Genomic DNA, 16,295 nt, shown 5'->3' on the forward strand with positions numbered 1-16,295 from the left:
GTGAATTAAATTTCTGAACTTACTGTGGTTTAGTTGATTATTGCAAGGAATATTTTTATTAGTCTAAAAAAATAAATAAATAAATAAATAAATCAGAAGAGAAAACGAACCGGCGGGAGTGAGTACGCCCTCATGCATGATTTTTCCTGAAAACACAGGACAAATGGACATCAAGCCAGGAGTTATCCAACTCCTTCCCAAATTCCATGGACTTGAATCTGAAAGTCCATATTTACATTTGAAAGAGTTCGATGAGATAATAGCTACATTATGTTTTCCTAATGTATCTGAGGATACAATTAGGCTGAAACTCTTTCCTTTTTCCTTAAAAGAGAAAGCTAAGACGTGGTTACATTCACTGCGTCCTAGATCCATTGGCACATGGAACGATATGCAGAGGGAATTCATAAAAAAAATTTTCCCACATCATAAAACGATTACCCTCAGAAAAGCGATCATGAACTTTGCCCAAAAGGAAGATGAAACATTCTTTCAATGTTGGGAAAGGTTCAAAGATTTGGTCAGTTCATGCCCACAACACGGATTTGAAATGTGGCGCATTACAAATTTTTTCTATGATGGACTGACATCTTCCATGCGCCAAATGGTCGAGACAATGTGTAATGGAGAGTTCATTAATAAAGATATCGACGAGGTATGGGACTACCTCGATAGTTTGGCTGAAAAGACACAATCTTGGGACTATTACCCAAAGTCGAACACCACGTCTAGGCCAACTCAATTAAAGGAGAAGGGTGGATTATATCTCTTGAAAGAAGAGGATGATCTCAAGTGTAAAGTGACTACGCTCATAAGGAAAGTTGAGGCCATGGAAGGAAAGAAGGATAAGGTCAATGAAATTGTTTGCGGCATCTGTGATTGCAACATTCACACAACTGAAAACTGTCCTACAATACCTGCCTTTCGAGGAGTGTTGAATGAACAAGCCAATGCCGTAAATAACTATCAAAGACCTTTTACTGGACCTAACTCCAACACATAAAATCCTGGCTGGAAAAATCATCCAAACTTTAGTTGGAGGAATGGACAAACGGCGACTCCTCCAGGTTTCTTCAATCAAAATCTAAATCAAGTGAAACCTCAAGAGGAACCGGTTCAAAATCCCATACAAGAGCTGGCTCAGGCAATGCGGGGAATCACAGATTTCATGCAAAAAATAGATTCTCGTATGACGGTTATAGAAAAGGGGATGCTTCCTGCACAACCTCTCCCCAATCCTAAACCGCAGTACGAGAATAATGATCCCAGCTCTTCAAATCAGATGGGACATGCTAAATCCATCACCACTCTTAGGAGTGGGAAGATCATTGATAAAACTCTTCCTGGTTAGGCCCGAAAAGCCTCAAGAACCAAAAGAGGACAACAATGATGGATCCGGTGATGCCCCACAAAAAGTAGAACCGGAACTTCTAGAGAAGCCAGTTGCTCCATTCCGCCCAACGGTTGGTTTCACCAAAACCTCTCTCTAACTCTCAGGATATCCTAGAGGTGTTGAAACAGGTGAAAGTCAACATTCCTCTACTTGATGTCGTTAAACAGATACCTTCATATGCCAAATTCCTAAAAGACTTATGCACGACCAAGCGACGGAAAATTATTCAAAAGAAAATCTTCTTGACTGAGAAAGTGAGTGCCATCCTGAACAAGACGTGCCACAGAAATTCAAAGATCCCGGTAGCCCAACCATATCATGTGTAATCGGGAACCATCGAATTGATCACGCACTTCTTGACTTAGGAGCGAGCGTCAATCTGATTCCCTACTCGGTATACAAACAGTTAGGTTTGGGTGAATTAAAACCCACCCTAACCACACTACAACTTGCTGATCACTCTGTTCGTGTACCAAGAGGGATAATTGAGGATGTGTTGGTCCAAGTTGATAGATTTTACTACCCTGTAGACTTTATCATCCTGGACACCGAACCCATCAATAACATGAGCACTCAGATTCCCGTCATTCTTGGTCGCCCATTCCTTGCCACGTCAAATGCAATTATCAATTGTAGGAATGGTATCATGACTATGTCTTTTGGAAATTTGACATTGGAGTCAAACATTTTTTCAATAACGGCAGCAACTCAGAGGATGATGACGATTTCCACGACATTAACATGATTGACTCTTTCGTGGAAGATACGACACCTCTGACCTTATCCTCCGACCATCTAGAGACGTGCCTGGCCCACTCCCATGATTTTGATGATGACATGATTAGGGAGACATGCGCCTTGCTTGATACTACACCGGTACTTGAAGTTAACCGATGGAGGCCACAATTTGAAGAATTACCACAAACTGATGTAGTGCCTCTACCGTCTAACCTCAAGCCACCGAAGCTTGACCTAAAACCTTTGCCCTCTGATTTGAAATATGCATATTTGGGTCAAGATGAGACATACCCGGTGGTGATCTCTGCCCACCTGGAGAAAGAACAGGAGAGTATGCTTATATCTACTCTCATTGAGCATAAAGGAGCCCTGGGATGGACGATAGCGGACCTCAAAGGAATCGATCCCTCGATTTGTACTCACCACATATATCTTGAGGATAATGCAAAAACCGCTCGGCAACCACAACGTAGACTAAATCCAAATATGAAGGAAGTGGTTAAGGCCGAGGTTCTTAAGCTATTAGATGTGGGTATTATATACCCTATATCTGATAGTCAATGGGTGAGTCTAACTCAAGTGGTCCCTAAGAAGTCTGGAATCACCATCGTAGCCAATGCTAATAATGAACTCGTGCCAACTAGAATCACTACTGGTTGGAGAATGTGCATTGACTACAGGAAGTTGAATACCGTCACGAGGAAAGACCACTTTCCTTTACCATTCATTGATCAGATCCTGGAAAGGTTAGCTGGTCATTCCTATTACAGTTTCCTTGACGGGTATTCGGGCTACAACCAGATAGAGATAGCCCCTGAAGACCAGGAAAAGACCACATTTACATGTCCCTACGGCACCTTTGCCTATCGAAGGATGCCATTCGGACTATGTAATGCCCCTGCCACCTTTCAGCGATGTATGCTTAGTATATTTTCTGATATGGTAGGGCAATATCTAGAGGTCTTCATGGACGATTTCTCTGTTTACGGTCCATCTTTCAGCAAGTGCTTGGAAAGTCTTAAATGTGTGCTGAAAAGATGTGAAGAAAAGAACTTGGTACTTAATTGGGAGAAGTGCCATTTCATGGTTCAGAAGGGAATTGTCCTTGGGCATATCATCTCGTCCAAGGGAATCGAGGTAGATAAGGCAAAAATCGATCTTATCTCTAACCTACCTCCACCCAAGAACATCAGAGACGTGCGATCCTTCTTAGGACACGCGGGATTTTACAGGCGATTCATAAAGGACTTTAGTCTTCTTTCTCGTCCTTTATGTAATCTTCTTCAAAAGGATGTTCCGTACGAGTGGACTGAGCAGTGCCAGGAAGCTTTCACCAAGCTTAAAGGCACGTTAACCACTGCACCTATCATGCAGCCACCCGACTGGAGCCTTCCTTTTGAGCTTATGTGCGACGCTTCTGATTATGCTCTTGGGGCGGTCCTAGGCCAGAGAAAAGATAAGAAGCCCTACGTCATTCATTACGCGAGTAGGACTCTAAATCCTGCCCAAGTGAACTACTCGACTACGGAAAAGGAACTCTTAGCTGTAGTGTTCGCCTTGGACAAATTTAGGTCCTACTTGATCGGATCCAAGATCATTATCTATACAGATCATGCGGCACTGAAGTATCTTCTCTCTAAGAATGATTCTAAGCCCCGCTTGATACGATGGATCCTTCTACTCCAAGAATTTGATTTGAAAATTAAAGATAAAAAAGGAGTAGAGAATGTAGTGGCCGATCACCTTTCTCGCCTTAATACCTCTGATTCCCTTGAGGCGACCCATATCAATGATATGTTCCCTGATGAACAACTGTTTGTAGTCTCCCATTCACCTTGGTTCGCCGATATTGCTAATTATCTTGCTACAGTGCCATACCGACATAAGTGGACGGCGCAAGATAAGAAGAAATTCTTCACCGAGGTGCGCAACTTTTCCGGGATGATCCTTACTTATTTAAATATTGCCCGGACCAAATTCTAAGGAGATGTGTACAGACGATGAGCATCTGAATGTTATCTTCTGTCATTCTCAGGCTTGTGGTGGTCACTTTTCTGCTAAAAAGACCACGGCCAAGATTCTGCAATGTGGCTTTTACTGGCCCACTATGTTCAGGGACACTCATGAGTTTTGCAAAGCTTGTGAGCGTTGTCAGAAATTGGGAGCATTGTCCCGTTGAAATATGATGCCTTTGAATCCCATCCTTATCATTGAAGCATTTGATTGCTGGGGCATCGATTTCATGGGACCATTCCCCCAATCGTTTGGAAATCTGTATATTTTGTTCGCCGTGGATTATGTCACTAAATGGGTTGAAGCGATTCCGTGTCGAAAGAATGACCATCGCACGGTCATTAAATTCCTGAAAGAGAACATCCTTTCTCGATTCGGAACACCTCGAGCCATCATTAGTGATGGAGGCTCACACTTTTGTAATAGACCATTCGAGAGCTTAATGAAGAAATACGGTATCTCTCATAAGGTGAGCACCCCATACCATCCACAGACAAGTGGACAAGCTGAGATTTCCAATAAGGAGATCAAACACATTTTGGAGAAAACGGTTAACCCTGATCGTAAGGATTGGTCAATCCGATTGACCGATGCCTTATGGGCATACCGCACTACCTTTAAAACCCCTATTGGAATGTCCCCCTTTAGACTTGTCTATGGGAAAGCTTGTCACTTGCCAGTGGAGCTGGAACGTAAAGCGTACTGGGCAATCAAAAATCTTAATTTCAATCTGGACAACGCTGGCTCGCTACGCAAACTTCAATTAAATGAACTTGAAGAAATCCGGAACGATGCGTACGATAATGCGAGAATTTACAAGGACAAGATGAAAGCATTCCATGACCAACACATTTTGCGAAAATCATTCACGCCTGGTCAGAAGGTCCTTTTGTACAATTCTCGATTACATCTCTTTCCGGGTAAGCTTCGATCTCGTTGGACCGGCCCTTACATTGTTGTTACTGTTTTTCCTCATGGGGCCGTTAAGATAAGAGATCCCGACAATGGCAAGGAGTTTAAAGTCAATGGCCATCGATTGAAACCATTTGTCGAGAAATTTGATTCAGAGGACATGTCCATGCCTCCGATTGATCTTGTGTACCAGGATTGATCTCCTAGTCCGATGGAGGTGGACCCAGGTTATCAAGATTGATTAATTCATGGTCCATTCTTGTCTAGTTGAAGACGTTAAACTTAGCGCTCCTAGGACGCAACCCAAATTTTCATTCCATTTCACTTTTATCATTAGTTAGTTCAATGTTTGTGGGTAACATTACTGCAAACCCTCACGAGACTACAACTCGTCCACTAGGGGTAACCTAGGGGTTTAAAGGCTTGTTGCATACGCTAAATGCAATCGAAAGCACCTACGAAAGTGGTATAGGTAGGATTTTATTTTGTGTCAATTTTGTTGCCTTTTCTCTCGTGTTGATCGGTGCCCAAGCTGTGATCTCTTGAAAAGTGTCTCTCTATGCATCATCCAGGTACTATCTTCCCATTACTTCTCATTTACTCATTTTGTCCCATGTGCATTGCATGCTTATTTCTTTTACATTGAGGACAATGTAGATTTTAGGTTGGGGGTGGGAGATTAGGCTTCCTAATCAGTATGTTCCTAGTCATGAGCAGAGATTGTGAAAATTTTTATAAAAAAAAATTTTTCTAGAATTTCATATGAATTCGAAGCGATTTTAACGGCCATCTTGGATTTAGAACTACAAGATGCGTGATGTTGGTACTTTATGACTCTTGGATTCAGTCATCTATCAAATTTCAGAGCTAAGTTTGAATTGTTAATCCATTATTAGAATTTGTAAACATTGATTGAGTCATAAATCCGCAGGACACATCTCGCTTGCATATTAAGGTTTCAGTTCGATATTAAAGGATTAACTTAGTAATCACTAAACATGAAAGGAACCAACTTGGAAAATTGAAAGGATTAGGCGAATGGTCTACACCATAGGTTTGCTCCCTATAGGTGTAGATTTAATTCCCCATGAATGATATGTGAACAAGTTGGGTGTACAGTCTTTACCTTAGGTTTGCTCCCTATAGGTAAGGATTTGATTCCCCTTCTTGACATTACTTTCAATGGAAAAGTCAAAAAACTAGAAGAATAAAAAGATAATGTGTGAGACAAGTTCTGGTTATCGTGAATTCTCCTATTGGTTACCAATGATATCCTTAAATAGAGAAGTGAATTTTAATGTTTCAAGATTAGACTATGCATCTATGGAATTTAATGTTTAGAATTGTTCTAATTGATGGACTAATATTTTGAACTTAATTACGAAGTTACCGTGTGATTAAGTCTAGAAGAGAAAGTAATGCCAACATTCATGAATCTTAGAATTCGAGTATCTGAATTGTTCTTCATAAATCCCTTGAGTTCATAAAAAGTGTCCTGTATTTCTCAACTTATTTTTCGCATACCTTGCTCGGGACTAGCAAGTGTTACAGTTGTGTTGAGGGTCAAATATTGCATATCGAACAGTTGTTGCATAGATTTACACACATGATACTGTTTATCGGACTAATTTAATCGTGTTTGTAATGCAGGGTGTGTTTAAGAGCCTGGACTGAAAAAGGGTGGTAAAATGCATGGATTCGACGCTCCAGAAGCACCAAGGCAAGGCACGGACTCTAGAAGACCAAGAAAGAAGGAATTACGCATCAGGGACCCAAGAAAATCAAGGAATTGAAGCTCAAGTGGTCTGAAAAGTGTCCATAATGCAAGATCACAGGGTTCTCACCACCCGATCAGTTCGAAACTCCATACGTGGCCTGAGGACCATAAATGAACCGTACACGTGAAATTTCATCCATTGGATCCCTCTGGAAGTGGTCCAATGCATAGATCAGCCCCTTTAATCGTTATGTGGGACCCGCCTGATATCTGGATATGCTTCAAAGTTGGTCTAGACGGTCTAAATGAGATGGCAAAACGAATGGATGGATTAGATTTTGCTGATACATCAAGGTGGGGCCCGTATGTGATGTGTGTGTGCACAGCACACGTAGACCCGAGCCGCACCGAGCCAACAGACGCGGGTCGCGGTCCTTCCCAAACACGGCAGATGCCGTTTCGCACTGCGTAACGGACGGACGACGTCCGTTTTGCGGATGGTAGTGGGCCCCACAGCGTAATTTTTCGGATGATCCAAGCCAGCCATCTTGTAGAGGGCCATGATTTCTTCAAACCCATGCTAAACTTTTGGACTCATGCAAGCACACGTGCACGATACAGAGGCCATAAGTGGACTGCCCTGCAACGTTCAAATTGATGTTTGGATGATTTCTTCTCTAATTCCGCGTCAATGGACGTTCAAAACTACCCATTCTTGACCGAAATTTCGTCCTGAACCCAATGGACGGGGTGAATTTCTTCAAAAACACCTCTGTGGGGCCCACCGAACACGTCAGCGCCTCTGCGTACGCTTTACGTGCGTCCGGGAAATCCGGAGATTCGGGGGAGTTGTGGGCCACGGTCATCAATCTTCTCGATGATCTGAACCGTCTAAATGATAGAGAGGGAAGATGCATCCACTTCCACGCTGGCAGAATTGATCAGAAAGTGAACAGCGGGCCGCACGAAGTCTCTGATTACTGGCTGCGTAAGCTGACCCGCGCTTCTCTTGCCGATTCCTTGCTGTGAAAGGATTCTCCTGCACTCACCGACTCCAGCCGGGACTCCCTTCTACCGGCCTTGCCGCTATTAAAGGAAGGAAACGGAGGAGAGAAAGAGGAGGAAAAAACAAAAGGACGGGAAGAAGAAGGTGAAGAGAAAACGGGGCTGCTGCTGCTGCTCGCTCCCGTTTTTGGCTTGTGAGGAAGAAAGGGAAACGGAGGACGTGAGAGCTGGCAGCGTGGATGCTCGGTTTTTGCTTGGACAATTGCAAGGGAGAGAGAAGAAGGCAATAGAGAGTTCATTTTCTCTTCTGATTTTATTTTTTTTTTTGTTTTATTTTGTTTTTATTGTTAAGAGCGCTAGCCATCCATGTGTGGCTAAACCTCTTAGCCAGGGCTAAGAGGTGAAGCCTGTAGCGAGATGGGAGAGTTTATTCTATGGAAGTGAATTAAATTTCTGAACTTACTGTGGTTTAGTTGATTATTGCAAGGAATATTTTTATTAGTCTATAATGGTGTGTTGTGACTGAAATTACAATAAACCTGCAATGGCTTTGAGTATTTCCTCCCCTTTTTAGGTTTATGAAGTCAGGAAGCCCTGTTGTTCACCATCGTCTCCTGGGCATGGTAGGATGACGGTACCCTTCCTGATCTTCATACATTGTTGATTAGTTGGTAATTAGTTTAATTCCGTTATTTGCTTTGTCTCCTGGGCATGGTTAGATGATGGAATCCATTCTAATTCATATACTTTTCTTCTCTTAAAAAATCAGATCAAGTAAGTTCAGTTTGAATTCTATAATCCTTGCCGCAAGCATAAGATCTCCCTGATCTCTACAAGTGGATCCTCTGAATCCCTAGTTTCCTTCCTCTGAATTCCTTAAACTTTTAGATAATTATTCCACAATTATTTCTTAAATCCTATTTGGTTTAGATCACATCTTAGTCTAGTTCTAGTTCTACTTGGTTTCAGATAACGTACAGGTATCAGTCCCTGTGGATTCGACCTCGGTCTTATCGAGTTTATTACTACATCACAACCCTGCACTTGGGGTGTGAACAATCGAGTCACATAATCATAGATAACATTTAATTTAATGCATATCCAGATTCCCAATAGCTCGCAGTTGGATGGTTAGGGTCATCATGTATGAGGAGAAAAAAGATGATGAAATAATCGATGTCCAACGACCCATGGCTCACTCAGTCCCCACCCCTATAACTAATGTCCAACAACTTGTGGCTCACTTACTCCCCCCTTCGTCTCGCACCTTGGCTTTGTGCCACATATGTGGTCCTTGACAATGATAGGGTGTGGACGGTGATGGAAACAATGGGCTTAGGTCTGTGGACAATGCCAACCAGAGTAGGTTTGGGATTGGTGAGTTTTGTCGATGGTGACGATTGAGCAATAGGTATTGGTAATTACAAGGACCACAACAACTGACGATGACAAATGGAGATACGTTACAACTAGGGGTGTACATCAAGTCGAACCGAGTCGAGCTGGCCTCAGCTTAACTCGGCACTGCCACTAGCTGACCTCAGCTCGAACTAGGCTCAGCTCAGTCCTTGAGCCTGACCGACTAGCTCGGCTGGGTTCGGTCAGCAGCTTAGGCGAGTTCGAGCCGAGTTCCTCATTACGGCATTTTCACAAACACCTGGACTGCACCTTCAAAATCTCACTATATTTGAGACAGCAACAATGGTTTTACAGGTATTTTATCAAACACATTTTAAGCAACATAAAATTCAAGAAAAAAAAAAAGGGTGTTGGTTTCATATACATACCTGTCTTGCCACCCGCCACACTTCTTTGAGTCATTGCATGAAACACTTGGTGAGAAACATCAGTATCAAAGTAACCGAGTCACCGAACTAGTACGATCCGAGTTCGATTCGAGCTAGGTTCGATCCAAGTCGAGTCGAGCTGGGCCAGCTCAAGCTCATTTTCGAGCTCAAAAAATCAGCTTGAACTCAGCTTCAAACCGAGTCGAATCGAACTTTTTCGAGTCGAGTCGAGTCAAGTGAGCTAACTGAGCTAGCTCGGTTCACATACACCTCTAATTACAACATTACGAATACAAGAAGAAATTTGAATAAAGGAACAGGCACACATAAAAAATAATATAACTGAATTATATAAATAGATATATCACCTATATACGGAAAGAATTTATCTATATCCGCCACTAAGGGAGCCTTTAGATCATAAGTTACTTAAAATAAGTTGCACATGCTTAGTAGCTTATCTTGGCTTATACATATAAAGTTGATGTAATGTACTATAAATAAAAAGGTTACTTATAATTGATCATAAACTACACTGACTTATTTTACATACGTTATCTCTCTGCAGTCATAAGTATAAAAAGTAACTTATTTGGTGATATACAAACAGGTCCTAAAATATATGGAAGGTATCACATATGCCTGTAAAGAATTTATATATGTGTGTGTGCGCGCGCGTGTGTGAAAATTAAGGTTCTATGCGGTCGAGCTCATGGGAACTTCCCATGAGGTCGAGATGTGTGGGCCCCACCATGATGTATGTCAAACATCAACACCGTGCATTATTTCATGGGTCTCCTTTAAATTATGGGATATCCCAAAAATCAGCCGTCTATGGAACTCAGGTGGGCCATACCATCTAAAATAATGTGAAGACATGCCTAAAACATATAAAAGCACATGGTGGGGCCCACCTAAAATTTGGATGCATCTAAAACTTGGTCTAACCCCTCATCCAAGTGGGACACACATAATGGATGGTCTGGATTTATGAACCACATCTCGGTCGGCCCAACAAATGATTATGAATGTTTTAATGGAGGGTAACCCCTCTCAACTTTTGTATGTGGTGTGGCCCACACAAGTACGGATTGACTTGATTTTTAAGCCATAGGCCCATCATGGAATGGTGCATTTGACTGATGGGGTAGATGTTCGACATACATCATGGTGGGGCCCACACAGCTCAACCTCATGGGAGGTGTGCAGGTGAGCATGACCCCATATATATATATATATATATATATATATATATATATATATATATATATATATATGATATATATATATATATATATATATATATATATATATGCAACCAATAAAATTATAAAAACCATAGGCCTACATGATATACACAGCTTTATTTTATCAAATAAATTGTTAAAATTTCATGTTAGTCTAGGCTCAAGTGATACTTGTGAGATGGAATTGATTTATTGGAAAAATAAGGTTTCTACCGGGCCTTTTTTGTTCTTTTCAATCTTATTTATCTACTCTTGCGCACTTTCTTAGGTCAGCACTCGTACGCAACTTCTTACGTGAGCAGCACACATGTCATGGGCACAAAAATCTGAATGGTCCATGTGATGTAGCACCCCGTGAAATCTCTTAGGACCAGCTTTTGGCCCGATACAAAACTTTGGTCTCCTCTATGGCCTAGCTGCATGCGCCAAAGTGGAAAAGACGATGAGTGCTTCTCTTATTAAAAGAAGTAAAGAAAGTGGTTTGAATCTAAGTCATCCCTTGTGCAGTAAAATGTTAACAGTTCCCTGCCATAGGTCTACAATTTTATAATGAATTTAACCTCTCTTAAGGAATGCTATAAAGACTCTATGATGACAAAAATGTCCAAGGCCATTAACATTATATACAAATTATTATCGTTGGAATCCGATCGAATAGATGTGATCGATTGTGGAGGTGCACCCACGATGGACCTGCAAAAATACGAAGGTGTAGACAATAGGAGGAGCCAATGATAGCCATGGACCCTCTGATGCCTAAGTTAGATTGGTAGACTCGAATTAAAGGCTTGAACTTGGGTTTACTTGGTTATCTTCCTTCAATTGCAGTGGCTTTGCTTATAGGGATCTTGGGTAGTTTTGAGACCTGCGTATCTTCGCAGGATATGCTAGAGTGTCCTTATTTGCATAGGAATCTCTTCTCCCGAAAATATCACTGTGCCCGCATCAATCGGCCCAATCTTCAAATATGATCATTCTAAATCTTTACTTTCTAGGTCTGAGGCGAAGTTCTCTCAGAATTTTTCATTCCGCCTCTGGCCGTGGCTGATCTGATTAGCTTAGGAGGTTGGGGAGCTCGTGGTCCAAGCTCCTTGCCTTAAGGGTTCTATGCGCATTTGTAGACGTACTTGACAAGAGGACTCTCCTCCCACTGAGCTTTGTCCTTAGGCAACTCAGTTTGGGTCGGCTCGAAACTCATCTCTTCATCGGGAGAATCACTTGCCCCGCCTTTCGAGCTCTGTGATCTATCAGCATAAGACAGAGGCCTATCCTAGCCCTCCAGTTCCTTCAACTTTGAGATGCTTCTCTTGTGGTTGGTCATACTTCCCATATGATAGACCAGTTCAATTTCACCATGCACAACACATATGAGAACTAAACACTCCTTATTTTCCCCTTTTGCAGCCGGTCTTCTTTTTTATTTTCTTACTTTTATTGGCACTTTTGTTTCGTGGGTATGTGAAGATGTTCTGAGCCTTCTGTGCGTGAAGTCTACTCTTATGATGGTCTATGTATTTACTTATCATGTACATACATGTGGCACATTTCATATGAATTCAGGACCAAGTATGCTGGTCTCTCCCCCCATTGATTAGCCATTAAATGGGCCCTATTTTTGGACCCCATGTATATCACTTGTTTGGTAACAATTTTCAGGATTTGAAGTATTGAATGAGTACGCTGACTTTTTAAAGTCACATGCTGATTGGATTGCCTTGTTCTTTAAGATGACCTATATCATCGAACGCCTAGCTTGATGAAAGTATGATCTGGCACACAGGTATATTTCTCATACATTCTAATGCTTGTAGGAGGGTTCCTGGTTTAGTAGCAAATGAAGTTGTCTTGTTACAACTTTGTAAAATAAAAATAAAAAATGTCATTTCCTTTCAAGCATTTAATTTGTGACATGGATGCCATGAAATTTTGAGATGATTATGTCCCATGACATAAACTATAAGCGTAGAAGTTTAAAAGTTTGTCTATTGACACAGTACCTACTTGTTAGACCATGGTCGTCTTTTATTATACATGCACCACATGTGTCCATGCACCAACTTCTATATATATTCAAGCACATCACATGTGCCACCACCAATCTTTAATAGCTTCACATGTGCTAAAGTCCATCTTAACATATCTCACATGTGTGACGCAGGGATGAACGTGATGAGGATAACTACTCCGAATCCACAGAGCTTCTCTGGAGTACTCCTCATAGAGACTTCTCAAATCCACGAGGAAAGAAAGCAGAAAAATAGAAATAAATTCTAAGAAATTCGAAATTGATTAATTGATGATTAAAAACGAGTTCACAACCCTTTAAATAGGGGTACTAAGCAATGGGAAAGAAATCAGAATCAAACTACAACTAAAACTCCTAGAATCCGCGACTTACTATAAATAGTAAACTTACTATTTATAGACGGTCGTGATGTCTACTAGTGCGCAAGGTTTTCGACCAAAAATAGTAAGTGTCCTATTTGGCTTCACCAAACTGTTCCCCTAATTATTCTAAGCTCTTTTTACATTGGACACATCTCCAAAAGCCCGACGGATGAAGAGTTATAATCAAACTCAAACTTGTTATTTATAGTAAAAACGAAATTAAAGCAAGGAAACAACCATCGATACAGGGGTTTTTTGCAATTCCGGGCTGCGTAACCCAGCGTAGCGGGGTTGGTTGGCTAAAGTAGCTCGTTCTACCCCAAAAACATATATTTTACGTTAGGTAACTCATTCCAGATTGCGAGATACGCCCGATCTAAGGTCTGACGGTCCAGATCACTTCTGTCGTCAACCAGGCCTTTTCTAATCCATCTTGGCCATGAAACTGTCTGCGACCCGCTCTACATCAATGTGCCACATATGCTATCATCTGTCTTTAAGTGCTCGACATATGCCACATGTATTGCCATCAATCTAAACAAGCTTTAAGCGCTTACATGTGGTGTAGGGATGGGCGTGACGAGGTCGATCACCGTCTTCCTTGAGGGAATAACTACTCTTAATCCACGAAGCTTCTCTAGACTCTTCACAGAGATACCTCAAATCTATGAAGAAAAGAAGAAAGAATAGAAATAATTTTTAGAAATTTATAAAATAATTGATAATTGAAATAAGCGAGTCTACAATACTTTAAATAGAGATACCAAGCCTTGGAATAAGTTTCAAAATTAAACTACAACTAAAACTGTCTAAAATTCGTAACTTACATAGCAAATTTATTATTTATATAGTAAGTGTCCTATGTGGCTTAACCATTTTATTCTCCTAATTTTTCTAAACACTTTCATGGTGGACACAACTCTTGAAGCTCAAAGGATGAAGAGTAATAATCAAACTAAAACTTACTATAAATAGTAAAAACGAAAATAAAATGAATTTTCGACCCTCAATCTAATGGAATCTCACAAATTCGGCATGGGCAACCCAGCATAGCCAGGTTTGTTGGCTAAAGTATCTTCTCCTATTTAAAAATCATATATGGTATGTCAAGTAACTCATTCCAATTTGCGAGATACACCTATTGTAAGGTTCCGATGGTCTGGATCACCTCCACCTCAAATTTAGCCTTCTCTAGTCCATCTTGGACATAAAAGTGTCCACGACCCACTGTACATCACTACACCAATTCCAATGTACAGATGTGCCACATGCCAAATGATCCTTCTTTTAGGATGTTTCACAAACAACATTGAGAATAATATAGTGTACCCAAATTTGATGTTGTCCAACCAAGTTTTGCCGAGGATAAACGAGTTCAGATATGCGTATCAATGACAGAACTTTTGTTGCTACTAAACAACATAATCTCATGAATCCATGCAATCACAATCCCATCATTCAAATATGATCTATAAAATCTATTTTACCTTTCTTTCACCATTTTATTTACCTCACCTCATTTTTAGCCCTTGATGATTCAGAACCCACATGATTGGAGAGTAGGTATTGTAACCATTCTCCACTCTAGATCCCTTACTCCACTGCATTCAACCCAACATTGCTAGGAACCAATTTCATGAGAGGCTTTGTTCACAATTCAGAACTCACTTATATATTATAGGGTAAATGTGGCGTGCATGTGTACCGTGCATATTAATACATGCGCCAAGAACCCTTTTTTCTGTTTTCTTTTTTTACACACTCACACCCACAAACACCACAGGAGGTGTTTTTCAAACACAATTCACTTCCATGGACAACCGCATGTCCAAACACAATTCATGGATGTTTTTGTCCATAGTTCAAGTGGACCACACAGTGGGGAATAAACACCTACCATTGAAGACTTTTTTGGGGCCCACAGAAGTTTTGGATCAAACTGGTATTTGTGTTTTCCCTTCACTCAGGTCTATATGACCTTATTGACAGGTTGAATGGCAATAACCATCAGGGCCCTACGAAGGTTTCAACAGTGGGTGTTATTATCACCGTTGGTTCCTGTGGTGTGGTCCACTCGAGCCTTGGATCTGCCTCATTTTTGAGCCTGTACTCTAAAACGATATGGAAAAATGAACGGACAGTGTAGATAAAACCCATACATCATGGTGGCCCCTCAGAACCCTTGTCCGTTCCTAGCTAGGGACAGACGGGGTAGTACCCAATCCGCATTCAGCAGCTAGAAACATATAAAAGGAAAGCTGTTTTTTGATTTGATAAGAACGTGAGGAAGGAGGTTCAACCATTTTCATCATCTCAACCGCACGCGTGGCAATTTCCAGGACAGCTGCCAGAACCTTTGATCCAGGGTGACTACTACAAGAAGAGCTGTAACTATAAAAAAATGGTTGACTTGATTATTAGCCTTTGTATTTCTGGCCTTGAAATGAACGGTTACCAGAAAAAAGGCTTGTCACGGAAATGATTTTTTTTTCCCGTGACTGGGACTTTACTTTTCTAGTGAGAAACATTTTTCTAAGAATGTGGTTTTATAGAAAGTCCTAAAAATTTTAATAACCTTCGGGCCTGTTTTTATTTTTTCTAATTTTCAAAGAAAATGTTACCCTCTTCTTTTATTTTCTAAGCTTCCAAACACCGGTTATTTGATTGATGCCAATTACACTAGATATGGCATTGAATTACTAGTTCTGCACATTGAAAGAAATCTAACTAGTTACCACCAAGCATACATTACAATGGGGGTGGCAATGTGTCATTGGGTTCAGGTCTATATATTAAGAAAACTTGCATGTCCAACACTAAAACTTATATGGAAGTTTACTTTCACTGGAAACCTTTTATTTTTAGTAGATTAGCTCCTTGTCATTCATGTTACCTGTAGTATTTAGAAAACTTACACACTAAGCATTGCATACTTATTAATTTTAGAAAACTTGTACACGAAGCTCTATAAATATTATGGACTCCTCACAAAAATGCGTGTGAGAGTTGTCCAAGCAAAACACATGTTTCTACTCTTTATGACCCAACATGACCCATTTGAAATTTATAGAGAAATGTGACTGAAATTGACATGT

General features: G+C 40.9%; 1 non-coding gene across 1 annotated transcript; it reads right to left on the bottom strand.

Moving 5' to 3' along the window:
- Nucleotides 1–439: 439 nt before the first annotated feature.
- LOC131247618 (small nucleolar RNA R71) lies at nucleotides 440–546 on the bottom strand. Its single transcript, XR_009171895.1, has one exon. It is a non-coding gene; the product is annotated as a small nucleolar RNA R71 (small nucleolar RNA).
- Between the last annotated feature and the right edge of the window lie 15,749 nt (nucleotides 547–16,295).

This window comes from Magnolia sinica, chromosome 5 (assembly GCF_029962835.1).
Source record: "Magnolia sinica isolate HGM2019 chromosome 5, MsV1, whole genome shotgun sequence".
NCBI classification, from domain to species: domain Eukaryota; kingdom Viridiplantae; phylum Streptophyta; class Magnoliopsida; order Magnoliales; family Magnoliaceae; genus Magnolia; species Magnolia sinica.